At 35.3% G+C, this 13317-nt stretch overlaps 2 long non-coding RNA genes across 2 annotated transcripts; both read left to right on the top strand.

Annotated features, from left to right (window-relative positions):
* Positions 1 to 2713: 2713 nt before the first annotated feature.
* On the top strand, positions 2714 to 5859 carry LOC127905165 (uncharacterized). Its single transcript, XR_008058916.1, has 4 exons — positions 2714 to 3294; positions 3698 to 4705; positions 4838 to 4944; positions 5028 to 5859. It is a non-coding gene; the product is annotated as an uncharacterized LOC127905165 (long non-coding RNA).
* A 3629-nt stretch (positions 5860 to 9488) lies between these two features.
* LOC7479107 (uncharacterized) lies at positions 9489 to 12631 on the top strand. The gene is made up of 4 exons (XR_002981362.2): positions 9489 to 10066; positions 10470 to 11477; positions 11610 to 11716; positions 11800 to 12631. It is a non-coding gene; the product is annotated as an uncharacterized LOC7479107 (long non-coding RNA).
* Positions 12632 to 13317: the final 686 nt, after the last annotated feature.

The raw sequence follows: 13317 nt of genomic DNA, 5'->3' as shown, positions 1-13317 counted from the left end.
CTCCAACTTTTAGGGGGGGGGGGGGGGGATGCACACGGTGAAACCACCAGAAAAACACACAAATTTAGGCTGTCTGGCCAAATCTTTTTTTAAATTGTTTTTTCTTTAAAAATAATATTAAATTTTTTTTAAAATAATTTTAATATACTCATATAAAAAAATAAATAAATAAATATTATTTCTAATAAAAAAACACTTTGCGTTACCAACTACGCATCTCCCAAAAAGAAAGATCGCTAGTCGCTATATTATATACAGAAGAGGATAAACTAGTAGATGAGGACGGCCATGGTGTGATGCAACGCGACAAGTTGTTAAAGCTACCACGTTGCCATCAATCCCAAATCCTCCATGATTTCATGTGACTATCACTTAAGCCAGGGCCGACCTGTCTGTGAACTGAAGAAGAAGAAGAAGAGTATAATAAGCCACGCTTCTCTTTTCTTCTAAACCACTTTTCAATTTTTTAAATACCTATCAATTGAATCATTTTTTGAGGGAAAAAAATGATAAATACAAAGAAAAAAAATTCAAGAAAATCTTATTTTTTATAATTTAATATTAATATGATTATAATTTTAATATGAAACTTAATGATAGGTCCCACAAACATAATAACTCAAATGTGTTCTAAAAAAAATCTTGTATTTTTTTTTAATTATTAATGTGTATCATCATTTTCATAAAAAAAAAAGTCTCAAGTATCTAAGTCATATAGCTAGAGAAATTTATTCATGGAAAACACATCAATAGCTAGTCTAGTACTAATTTCATGAGATAATTAATCTTAAGAGAGACAAATTATGTCTCATTATTTGACTTTTAAGATTTACAATACTATTTATTTTTTTTTATTAAATTTCTTTGAATATCCTAAATTCATATAAAAAATGAGTTCTTAAAATTACCTCGTGGATGAATGTTGTATAAATTAACTAAAAAAATACTCTTATTGTGGAATATATATATATATAATGTCCCATGATTAAGTTCTTACTCAAACCAGTTTATTTACCAAAAATATTATTATTATTATTAATTTCTTAATTACCGTCCAGACTAGTGCATCGATCCACCGGCCAAAACAAAGAGTGGTATAATCAAAATTCTGTTTTCAAGTCACCACAATCGAACCTTTGACCTACTGCCAATAATATGAATGAATGTGAAACAAAAACCAACAGGCCACAGAAATTAAAATTGTCTGCATGATTGCTGTCCATATACTCAACATTCCATAGCCAGAACAGAGCATAGTTTCTGTAGATATGGCGAATGAACACTCACCAGTCCTATCTTCTCTATATCCTCTTCATGACTTGATCATGGCATCCACTTCAAGTCCAAAATCAGATGATTTTGGCACAGCTACCTGTATGGAATGCACCAACTATCATTTCTACTTTGGAAGATGATTTTGGCACAGCTACCTGTATGGAATGCACCAACTATCATTTCTACTTTGGAAGACGATTTTGGCACTATTTTTTCAGTGGGTATATATACATCCCTTGCCCAAATTTCAAGCTACATTTTCCGTGTCAAATCAGTTGGAAATTTGGAAACTAAGACACTCAAAACCCTATTTAGAATTTCAAAATTGAGAAAATCTTGGCAGACACTAACGTGATGCATGCATGAGGGAGGGCTAGCGGCTCCTATCACTAGTAATAAAGCTTGAGGCAAAAACATCTTAAGAGGTGGGAAATTTTGAACAGAATACTCAAAAGCTTATAAAAACTTGCAAGTTCAGAAAACGTTTTGCCAAAATATAAATGTGATAAATGGGTTTGAGGGCAGGACTATCACGAGCACAGTTTGAACATTCTGTAGAAAAGAGAGGACTAATGTGCCAGCCAAGTCTGCCGATGAGAAAAGAGTGAGGCTAATCACTCATTTGGTCCCTGCATTATGCTAGTTTGATTAAATGAGTCCCTCCACTACAAATTTGATTTGACTGACTCAACCGCGTTTTACCACTAAGGGAACGTTTGGGAACGCGGCTGCGGCTGCGTTCTCAAAAAATTAAAATTTTATTTTTACTAAAATTTAATATGGTTTGTATGTTTTGGATCGTTTTGATGTGCTGATGTCAAAAATAATTTTTAAAAAATAAAAAAATATTATTAACATGTATTTTAACATGAAAAATTATTTAAAAAATACTTATAATCACACTGTCAAATACACTCTTAAAGCATCATTGGTTTACCATTGATATTTTTTATGCGGTTGAACTGGAGTTTCAACGCTTAGACAGAAAGCTATAATCAAGACTCTCCATCATTATGTGTTAGCACTAATTTGTTTTCATGTTTATGCATGACATGTGTCCATATTGACTATTGGCTTGGTCTCCAATTTGTTAGAGAAAAAAATGCTTAGAAAATGAAATTTGATTTTTTTTATAATTAAAAATGATTAATGTTATAATTCAATTTTTAAATTTTTCAAAAACAAACATATATAAAAAAAATAACAAAAAAAATAAATAAATAAAAATAATTTAAAAATTGATTTAAGACAACACAAATAAAAAATTTAAAGACTAATAAGAATTGAATTATAAATATGATAGCCAATTGGTTAAAAATTAAAAGAATTTATAAGTTTAGAAACTTAATTAAATTTTGGATTAGTTAAATTAATAAAACCAGAGTTTAATTGAAAAATTAAAGTTTAATCGTTAAATGTCAGAATTTCAGAGGTAAATTGAAACTAGCCATTTCCAGGACACAAACGGAGCCGTTTCAAAAAACTATTCATCGCCTTCTTTTTCAGGAACCGTTTCAGCAGTAAAGGCACTAAAACCGTTTCAGTCATGGCGCACGTCTCCTGGCTGCTATCCCTCGCCCCCACAATGCATACCGTTACCAAGCCACGACCGCATGGCATTCTCTGGCCTTATACAGAGAAAGGCCACAAACCAGAGGGGGGCAAAGAAAAAAGGACGCAAACGCCAGAAGAGAAGATCAAGGGACAGAGGACGAAAAAAAACAGAGAATTTAGACCGGAAAACCAGAGGAGGAAGAAGACAGAGAGAACTGGGGAGAGCATAAGACCGAGAACAAAACACACACAGACGCGAAGGAACAAACACAGGGGAGAAAAACCAGAAAACACAGAGGAACATAAAACAGAGGGAGACAGGGAATCAAGGAGAACAGACAGATGAACCACACCAGCAACAAAATCAAAAGAAAGCCAGAGAACAAGAAAGAAAAGACTAGAGGAAGGGAAAGCAAGAAGAGGCTAGTCGATCAGCAACCGCACGCCTTCGCCTCTAGCCACCAGGTAAGTTCTTCCTCTTCCCCACTTAGCAAAATCATTTCATTTGTTACTGTGCAAGGTAATATAATTATCTTGTTACTGTTGCAAGCGTTAATAATTCAAGCATGCTTGGAACAGTGCTCAGCCGGGTTATTGGCTTGACTAATGACTAGGTTGGACCGGTTAGATTTAGTTCAACCCATACGAGCTGAGCTAGATCCATCCAAAAAAAATAGAAAAACAACTGTACTGAGCTCAGGCCCAACTCCTTTTTATTTTAGTTCTTTTTATTATGATATTTGATTAAATGATTTCCTTTTTAATATCAGAAAATTTCAAAAAATTTATAGATTTTTTTAAATTTTTTTATAGGTTTTCGTCTTATTTTAGGAATTTCATTGAATATTTAATCTGTGAATTTTTACAGAAATGCAAATGCAGTATTCGATTCTATGCCCACAAAAACATCAAATGTCATATGGGAGACTCGTAGTTTTGAATGGTCAGCAAGAGATTCTTTGGTCATCAAATGTTTCAGCTGGAGTTAAAGACTCAATTGCACAGCTTACGGATGATGGAAACCTTGTCTTGCTCGGTAAAAACAATGGAAATGTTATATGGGAGAGTTTTCAGCGGCCTTGTAATACACTCTTGCCAAATATGAGACTTGGTGCTAATGCTAGAACTGGCGAGTCGACAGTACTAACATCATGTATAAGCCCTTCTAATCCATCCGTCGGACGCTTCTCTGTTTCCATGGATCCCTTAAGAATTCCCGAAGTATTTGTGTGGAACTATAAGAGTCCATTTTGGCGGAGTGGTCCATGGAATGGTCAGATCTTTATTGGGATTCCTGAGATGAACTCTGTTTATCTGGATGGATTTAATCTTGCAAAAACTGCAGATGGAGCCGTGTCTCTAAGTTTCACTTATGTAAATCAGCCTAATAGCAATTTTGTTTTGCGTTCCGATGGAAAATTGATAGAAAGAGCCTGGAAAGTGGGAACCAGGATTGGAATAAATTATGGAAAGTGTGGAGCATTTGGAAGCTGTAATGCTGTGAATTCACCAATCTGCAGCTGTTTGAGAGGGTTTGTTCCAAAAAATCCAGATGAATGGAATAAAGGAAACTGGACAAGTGGTTGCATTAGGAGGACACCACTAGAATGCACAGAAACACAAAATATATGAGAAGTGAACCCAAAAGATGGGTTCTTGAAGCTTGAGATGATCAAAGTACCAGACTTTGCAGAGTGGTCATCTCTGTATTCAGAACTAGAATGCAGAAATGAATGCTTAAGTAATTGTTCCTGAATAGCTTATTCATATTACAAGGGTATTGGCTGCATGTTGTGGACCAGAAGCTTAATTGATATACAGAAGTTTTCCTATGGTGGGGCAGATCTTTACCTTCGCTTAGCATATTCAGAACTTGGTAATGCTTCATATTTTCTTCTTTTGTCCTACTGCTAATGTTTTGTGTACCAGTATTCATGTTAGAAGTTGATGCAGCCGATCTCCTCGAGTTGTTTATTTTGTCAAATAAATGTAGCAATTTTATTTACAGATAAAAGGAAAAGCATGAAGATAGTTATCAGAATAACAGTGATTTTCGAACAATTGCCTTTTCAATCTGTGCATTTCTTTCATGGAGGTGCATGGTTAAACATGGAGGTAAAAGCTTTTCAGTACTAGTTTGTTTTGGATATTTAGAGTTTTGCAATTTCAATGATGCTTACTCTCTGAATCTTAATCAGAAAGGAAGAGGAAGAGCAAAAGGAACAGTGGGGGCAAAGTTAAACTCCGGGAACTACCAGCTGTATTCAGTTTACATCCACCGGAGCAGTCCATGTTATTAAAAATAGAAAAAGGTTACAATACACACATATATGGAGGAGGAAGATCACATTCACTCAACTCAACTCCCATTACCCATTGCTGCACTTGCAGCTGCTGCACAAGGCAGCCGGGCTGCTGCCCTTGGCAGCCCTTTTTTCTTTCTCTCTTCTCACATATTTCTCTCAATTCTGCTTTTATTTATAGACTTCAATGGCAGCATTTCCTGTTTTTTTGTCAACAATGGTGGCCATTCTTTATCAATGGTTGGTGCAAATTCTTTGATAATCCCAAGCTGCCACCAATAACCCATCATTGTAGTCTATTTCTTTAACAATGACAGTCATCTTCTTCTAGAGGATGGGCTCCATATGCTGCCACATAAGTGGCAATATCCTAACACGAGTACGTACTATCTGATCCATGTTTTCAAGATGAAGTTTATAGAAGCATGCATGTAGGTCTTTTGTGTGTTCAAGAGTTTGCAAAAGATAGGCCAGCTGTGCCTACAATCACTTCAATGCTTCACAGCGAAATTGTGGATCTTCCTGCTCCCAAGAAACCTGCACTTGGTTTCGAAATGGACTCCCTTCAATGGAGCCAAACGATATGTTCTAATGACATATCATTTACTGTTATTGGAGGGCGATAGGTAACGAGTTTGAGGCAATATTTTTCTGTTACATGTAAATCTAGATCACTTATGTAAAATTTCAAAATGTTAAATGCTTCCCTTATGGATCAGTTTGAGCATCCACTGATGAGTTAATTGACTTGATCTTCTACTACGATGAAGCCTGCATTTACTGAGAGGCAAATTCGTCGATAAATAGACCATTCAATATAAGAAACATTAAAAACTTGCTGTTAACATTACAGAAGGCCAATAGACTGGAGTTCCGGATCAAAACTTGAGTTCCTTAGTTCATACATTATCATAGTTGTTGAATAAAGAAGGATAAACACTGTAGTAGATTGATAGGATCTTACACAATTTGAGTAAAGGACTTAGCTTGCACTTGTTCTGTCTACTGTGATTTCTGAGAGGTAGCACCTAGTAGTATACTTGTAGCATATTAGCATGTCATAAGGCTTCTGAATCCGACACTCAAAATACCAGTGAAGGAATTAGAACGTCTGATGTCAATATGCCATTGTAGCCAAAACTAGTTACTTTCTCTCTTCTCTTATGTATGTTTATCGATAGACATAGTTATTGATCACAAATGGCTAGATAAAATCCCATGTTATCATGCACTTTTTTTCCCTTCAATTTGAGATGATGGAGAGGCTTGGTGTTATGATCAGTATATGTCTATGCTGCCACTAACCAGGACATTGGCCCCGAGTTGGCTGTAACACATGGGTTCAGGCCTGGTGTTATGATTAATCTTTTTTTTTGCTGTAACACATGGGTTTAGGCCTGCATTTTCCAGTTTTATTGATTTTCAGCAATATTTAAAAGATTATAAATAATTTTTTTATATGTCAGCTTGCGCGTACCTTGACTAATCTCATGGACCATAAAGTTAACGACCACGTAAATCTCCAGTAGCCATCATATTAGCAACCACAGGGCTCGAATCTAAGATTACAAGAGGAGCAAATCTCTTAGTTTCAAGCTCTTACCACTGGACCACCTACTAGATGATAGATATATTTTAAAGTTTTAGAGGGGGGAAGATGCACACGGTGAAACCACCAGAAAAACACACAAATTTAGGCTGTCTGGCCAAATCTTTTTTTAAATTGTTTTTTCTTTAAAAATAATTTTAAATTATTTTTTTAATAATTTTAATATAATCATATAAAAAAATAAAAAAAAAATATTATTTCTAATAAAAAAACACTTTGCGTTACCAACTACGCATCTCCCAAAAAGAAAGATCGCTAGTCGCTATATTATATACAGAAGAGGATAAACTAGTAGATGAGGACGGCCATGGTGTGATGCAACGCGACAAGTTGTTAAAGCTACCACGTTGCCATCAATCCCAAATCCTCCATGATTTCATGTGACTATCACTTAAGCCAGGGCCGACCTGTCTGTGAACTGAAGAAGAAGAAGAAGAAGAAGAAGAAGAGTATAATAAGCCACGCTTCTCTTTTCTTCTAAACCACTTTTCAATTTTTTAAATACCTATCAATTGAATCATTTTTTGAGGGAAAAAAATGATAAATACAAAGAAAAAAAATTCAAGAAAATCTTATTTTTTATAATTTAATATTAATATGATTATAATTTTAATATGAAACTTAATGATAGGTCCCACAAACATAATAACTCAAATGTGTTCTAAAAAAAATCTTGTATTTTTTTTTAATTATTAATGTGTATCATCATTTTCATAAAAAAAAAAGTCTCAAGTATCTAAGTCATATAGCTAGAGAAATTTATTCATGGAAAACACATCAATAGCTAGTCTAGTACTAATTTCATGAGATAATTAATCTTAAGAGAGACAAATTATGTCTCATTATTTGACTTTTAAGATTTACAATACTATTTATTTTTTTTTATTAAATTTCTTTGAATATCCTAAATTCATATAAAAAATGAGTTCTTAAAATTACCTCGTGGATGAATGTTGTATAAATTAACTAAAAAAATACTCTTATTGTGGAATATATATATATATAATGTCCCATGATTAAGTTCTTACTCAAACCAGTTTATTTACCAAAAATATTATTATTATTATTAATTTCTTAATTACCGTCCAGACTAGTGCATCGATCCACCGGCCAAAACAAAGAGTGGTATAATCAAAATTCTGTTTTCAAGTCACCACAATCGAACCTTTGACCTACTGCCAATAATATGAATGAATGTGAAACAAAAACCAACAGGCCACAGAAATTAAAATTGTCTGCATGATTGCTGTCCATATACTCAACATTCCATAGCCAGAACAGAGCATAGTTTCTGTAGATATGGCGAATGAACACTCACCAGTCCTATCTTCTCTATATCCTCTTCATGACTTGATCATGGCATCCACTTCAAGTCCAAAATCAGATGATTTTGGCACAGCTACCTGTATGGAATGCACCAACTATCATTTCTACTTTGGAAGATGATTTTGGCACAGCTACCTGTATGGAATGCACCAACTATCATTTCTACTTTGGAAGACGATTTTGGCACTATTTTTTCAGTGGGTATATATACATCCCTTGCCCAAATTTCAAGCTACATTTTCCGTGTCAAATCAGTTGGAAATTTGGAAACTAAGACACTCAAAACCCTATTTAGAATTTCAAAATTGAGAAAATCTTGGCAGACACTAACGTGATGCATGCATGAGGGAGGGCTAGCGGCTCCTATCACTAGTAATAAAGCTTGAGGCAAAAACATCTTAAGAGGTGGGAAATTTTGAACAGAATACTCAAAAGCTTATAAAAACTTGCAAGTTCAGAAAACGTTTTGCCAAAATATAAATGTGATAAATGGGTTTGAGGGCAGGACTATCACGAGCACAGTTTGAACATTCTGTAGAAAAGAGAGGACTAATGTGCCAGCCAAGTCTGCCGATGAGAAAAGAGTGAGGCTAATCACTCATTTGGTCCCTGCATTATGCTAGTTTGATTAAATGAGTCCCTCCACTACAAATTTGATTTGACTGACTCAACCGCGTTTTACCACTAAGGGAACGTTTGGGAACGCGGCTGCGGCTGCGTTCTCAAAAAATTAAAATTTTATTTTTACTAAAATTTAATATGGTTTGTATGTTTTGGATCGTTTTGATGTGCTGATGTCAAAAATAATTTTTAAAAAATAAAAAAATATTATTAACATGTATTTTAACATGAAAAATTATTTAAAAAATACTTATAATCACACTGTCAAATACACTCTTAAAGCATCATTGGTTTACCATTGATATTTTTTATGCGGTTGAACTGGAGTTTCAACGCTTAGACAGAAAGCTATAATCAAGACTCTCCATCATTATGTGTTAGCACTAATTTGTTTTCATGTTTATGCATGACATGTGTCCATATTGACTATTGGCTTGGTCTCCAATTTGTTAGAGAAAAAAATGCTTAGAAAATGAAATTTGATTTTTTTTATAATTAAAAATGATTAATGTTATAATTCAATTTTTAAATTTTTCAAAAACAAACATATATAAAAAAAATAACAAAAAAAATAAATAAATAAAAATAATTTAAAAATTGATTTAAGACAACACAAATAAAAAATTTAAAGACTAATAAGAATTGAATTATAAATATGATAGCCAATTGGTTAAAAATTAAAAGAATTTATAAGTTTAGAAACTTAATTAAATTTTGGATTAGTTAAATTAATAAAACCAGAGTTTAATTGAAAAATTAAAGTTTAATCGTTAAATGTCAGAATTTCAGAGGTAAATTGAAACTAGCCATTTCCAGGACACAAACGGAGCCGTTTCAAAAAACTATTCATCGCCTTCTTTTTCAGGAACCGTTTCAGCAGTAAAGGCACTAAAACCGTTTCAGTCATGGCGCACGTCTCCTGGCTGCTATCCCTCGCCCCCACAATGCATACCGTTACCAAGCCACGACCGCATGGCATTCTCTGGCCTTATACAGAGAAAGGCCACAAACCAGAGGGGGGCAAAGAAAAAAGGACGCAAACGCCAGAAGAGAAGATCAAGGGACAGAGGACGAAAAAAAACAGAGAATTTAGACCGGAAAACCAGAGGAGGAAGAAGACAGAGAGAACTGGGGAGAGCATAAGACCGAGAACAAAACACACACAGACGCGAAGGAACAAACACAGGGGAGAAAAACCAGAAAACACAGAGGAACATAAAACAGAGGGAGACAGGGAATCAAGGAGAACAGACAGATGAACCACACCAGCAACAAAATCAAAAGAAAGCCAGAGAACAAGAAAGAAAAGACTAGAGGAAGGGAAAGCAAGAAGAGGCTAGTCGATCAGCAACCGCACGCCTTCGCCTCTAGCCACCAGGTAAGTTCTTCCTCTTCCCCACTTAGCAAAATCATTTCATTTGTTACTGTGCAAGGTAATATAATTATCTTGTTACTGTTGCAAGCGTTAATAATTCAAGCATGCTTGGAACAGTGCTCAGCCGGGTTATTGGCTTGACTAATGACTAGGTTGGACCGGTTAGATTTAGTTCAACCCATACGAGCTGAGCTAGATCCATCCAAAAAAAATAGAAAAACAACTGTACTGAGCTCAGGCCCAACTCCTTTTTATTTTAGTTCTTTTTATTATGATATTTGATTAAATGATTTCCTTTTTAATATCAGAAAATTTCAAAAAATTTATAGATTTTTTTAAATTTTTTTATAGGTTTTCGTCTTATTTTAGGAATTTCATTGAATATTTAATCTGTGAATTTTTACAGAAATGCAAATGCAGTATTCGATTCTATGCCCACAAAAACATCAAATGTCATATGGGAGACTCGTAGTTTTGAATGGTCAGCAAGAGATTCTTTGGTCATCAAATGTTTCAGCTGGAGTTAAAGACTCAATTGCACAGCTTACGGATGATGGAAACCTTGTCTTGCTCGGTAAAAACAATGGAAATGTTATATGGGAGAGTTTTCAGCGGCCTTGTAATACACTCTTGCCAAATATGAGACTTGGTGCTAATGCTAGAACTGGCGAGTCGACAGTACTAACATCATGTATAAGCCCTTCTAATCCATCCGTCGGACGCTTCTCTGTTTCCATGGATCCCTTAAGAATTCCCGAAGTATTTGTGTGGAACTATAAGAGTCCATTTTGGCGGAGTGGTCCATGGAATGGTCAGATCTTTATTGGGATTCCTGAGATGAACTCTGTTTATCTGGATGGATTTAATCTTGCAAAAACTGCAGATGGAGCCGTGTCTCTAAGTTTCACTTATGTAAATCAGCCTAATAGCAATTTTGTTTTGCGTTCCGATGGAAAATTGATAGAAAGAGCCTGGAAAGTGGGAACCAGGATTGGAATAAATTATGGAAAGTGTGGAGCATTTGGAAGCTGTAATGCTGTGAATTCACCAATCTGCAGCTGTTTGAGAGGGTTTGTTCCAAAAAATCCAGATGAATGGAATAAAGGAAACTGGACAAGTGGTTGCATTAGGAGGACACCACTAGAATGCACAGAAACACAAAATATATGAGAAGTGAACCCAAAAGATGGGTTCTTGAAGCTTGAGATGATCAAAGTACCAGACTTTGCAGAGTGGTCATCTCTGTATTCAGAACTAGAATGCAGAAATGAATGCTTAAGTAATTGTTCCTGAATAGCTTATTCATATTACAAGGGTATTGGCTGCATGTTGTGGACCAGAAGCTTAATTGATATACAGAAGTTTTCCTATGGTGGGGCAGATCTTTACCTTCGCTTAGCATATTCAGAACTTGGTAATGCTTCATATTTTCTTCTTTTGTCCTACTGCTAATGTTTTGTGTACCAGTATTCATGTTAGAAGTTGATGCAGCCGATCTCCTCGAGTTGTTTATTTTGTCAAATAAATGTAGCAATTTTATTTACAGATAAAAGGAAAAGCATGAAGATAGTTATCAGAATAACAGTGATTTTCGAACAATTGCCTTTTCAATCTGTGCATTTCTTTCATGGAGGTGCATGGTTAAACATGGAGGTAAAAGCTTTTCAGTACTAGTTTGTTTTGGATATTTAGAGTTTTGCAATTTCAATGATGCTTACTCTCTGAATCTTAATCAGAAAGGAAGAGGAAGAGCAAAAGGAACAGTGGGGGCAAAGTTAAACTCCGGGAACTACCAGCTGTATTCAGTTTACATCCACCGGAGCAGTCCATGTTATTAAAAATAGAAAAAGGTTACAATACACACATATATGGAGGAGGAAGATCACATTCACTCAACTCAACTCCCATTACCCATTGCTGCACTTGCAGCTGCTGCACAAGGCAGCCGGGCTGCTGCCCTTGGCAGCCCTTTTTTCTTTCTCTCTTCTCACATATTTCTCTCAATTCTGCTTTTATTTATAGACTTCAATGGCAGCATTTCCTGTTTTTTTGTCAACAATGGTGGCCATTCTTTATCAATGGTTGGTGCAAATTCTTTGATAATCCCAAGCTGCCACCAATAACCCATCATTGTAGTCTATTTCTTTAACAATGACAGTCATCTTCTTCTAGAGGATGGGCTCCATATGCTGCCACATAAGTGGCAATATCCTAACACGAGTACGTACTATCTGATCCATGTTTTCAAGATGAAGTTTATAGAAGCATGCATGTAGGTCTTTTGTGTGTTCAAGAGTTTGCAAAAGATAGGCCAGCTGTGCCTACAATCACTTCAATGCTTCACAGCGAAATTGTGGATCTTCCTGCTCCCAAGAAACCTGCACTTGGTTTCGAAATGGACTCCCTTCAATGGAGCCAAACGATATGTTCTAATGACATATCATTTACTGTTATTGGAGGGCGATAGGTAACGAGTTTGAGGCAATATTTTTCTGTTACATGTAAATCTAGATCACTTATGTAAAATTTCAAAATGTTAAATGCTTCCCTTATGGATCAGTTTGAGCATCCACTGATGAGTTAATTGACTTGATCTTCTACTACGATGAAGCCTGCATTTACTGAGAGGCAAATTCGTCGATAAATAGACCATTCAATATAAGAAACATTAAAAACTTGCTGTTAACATTACAGAAGGCCAATAGACTGGAGTTCCGGATCAAAACTTGAGTTCCTTAGTTCATACATTATCATAGTTGTTGAATAAAGAAGGATAAACACTGTAGTAGATTGATAGGATCTTACACAATTTGAGTAAAGGACTTAGCTTGCACTTGTTCTGTCTACTGTGATTTCTGAGAGGTAGCACCTAGTAGTATACTTGTAGCATATTAGCATGTCATAAGGCTTCTGAATCCGACACTCAAAATACCAGTGAAGGAATTAGAACGTCTGATGTCAATATGCCATTGTAGCCAAAACTAGTTACTTTCTCTCTTCTCTTATGTATGTTTATCGATAGACATAGTTATTGATCACAAATGGCTAGATAAAATCCCATGTTATCATGCACTTTTTTTCCCTTCAATTTGAGATGATGGAGAGGCTTGGTGTTATGATCAGTATATGTCTATGCTGCCACTAACCAGGACATTGGCCCCGAGTTGGCTGTAACACATGGGTTCAGGCCTGGTGTTATGATTAATCTTTTTTTTTTGCTGTAACACATGGGTTTAGGCCTGCATTTTCCAGTT

This window comes from Populus trichocarpa, chromosome 4 (genome assembly GCF_000002775.5).
Source record: "Populus trichocarpa isolate Nisqually-1 chromosome 4, P.trichocarpa_v4.1, whole genome shotgun sequence".
Classification (NCBI taxonomy): domain Eukaryota; kingdom Viridiplantae; phylum Streptophyta; class Magnoliopsida; order Malpighiales; family Salicaceae; genus Populus; species Populus trichocarpa.
The sequence above is the reverse complement of the archived record's forward strand: the minus strand, read 5'-3'. Positions and strand labels throughout refer to the sequence as shown.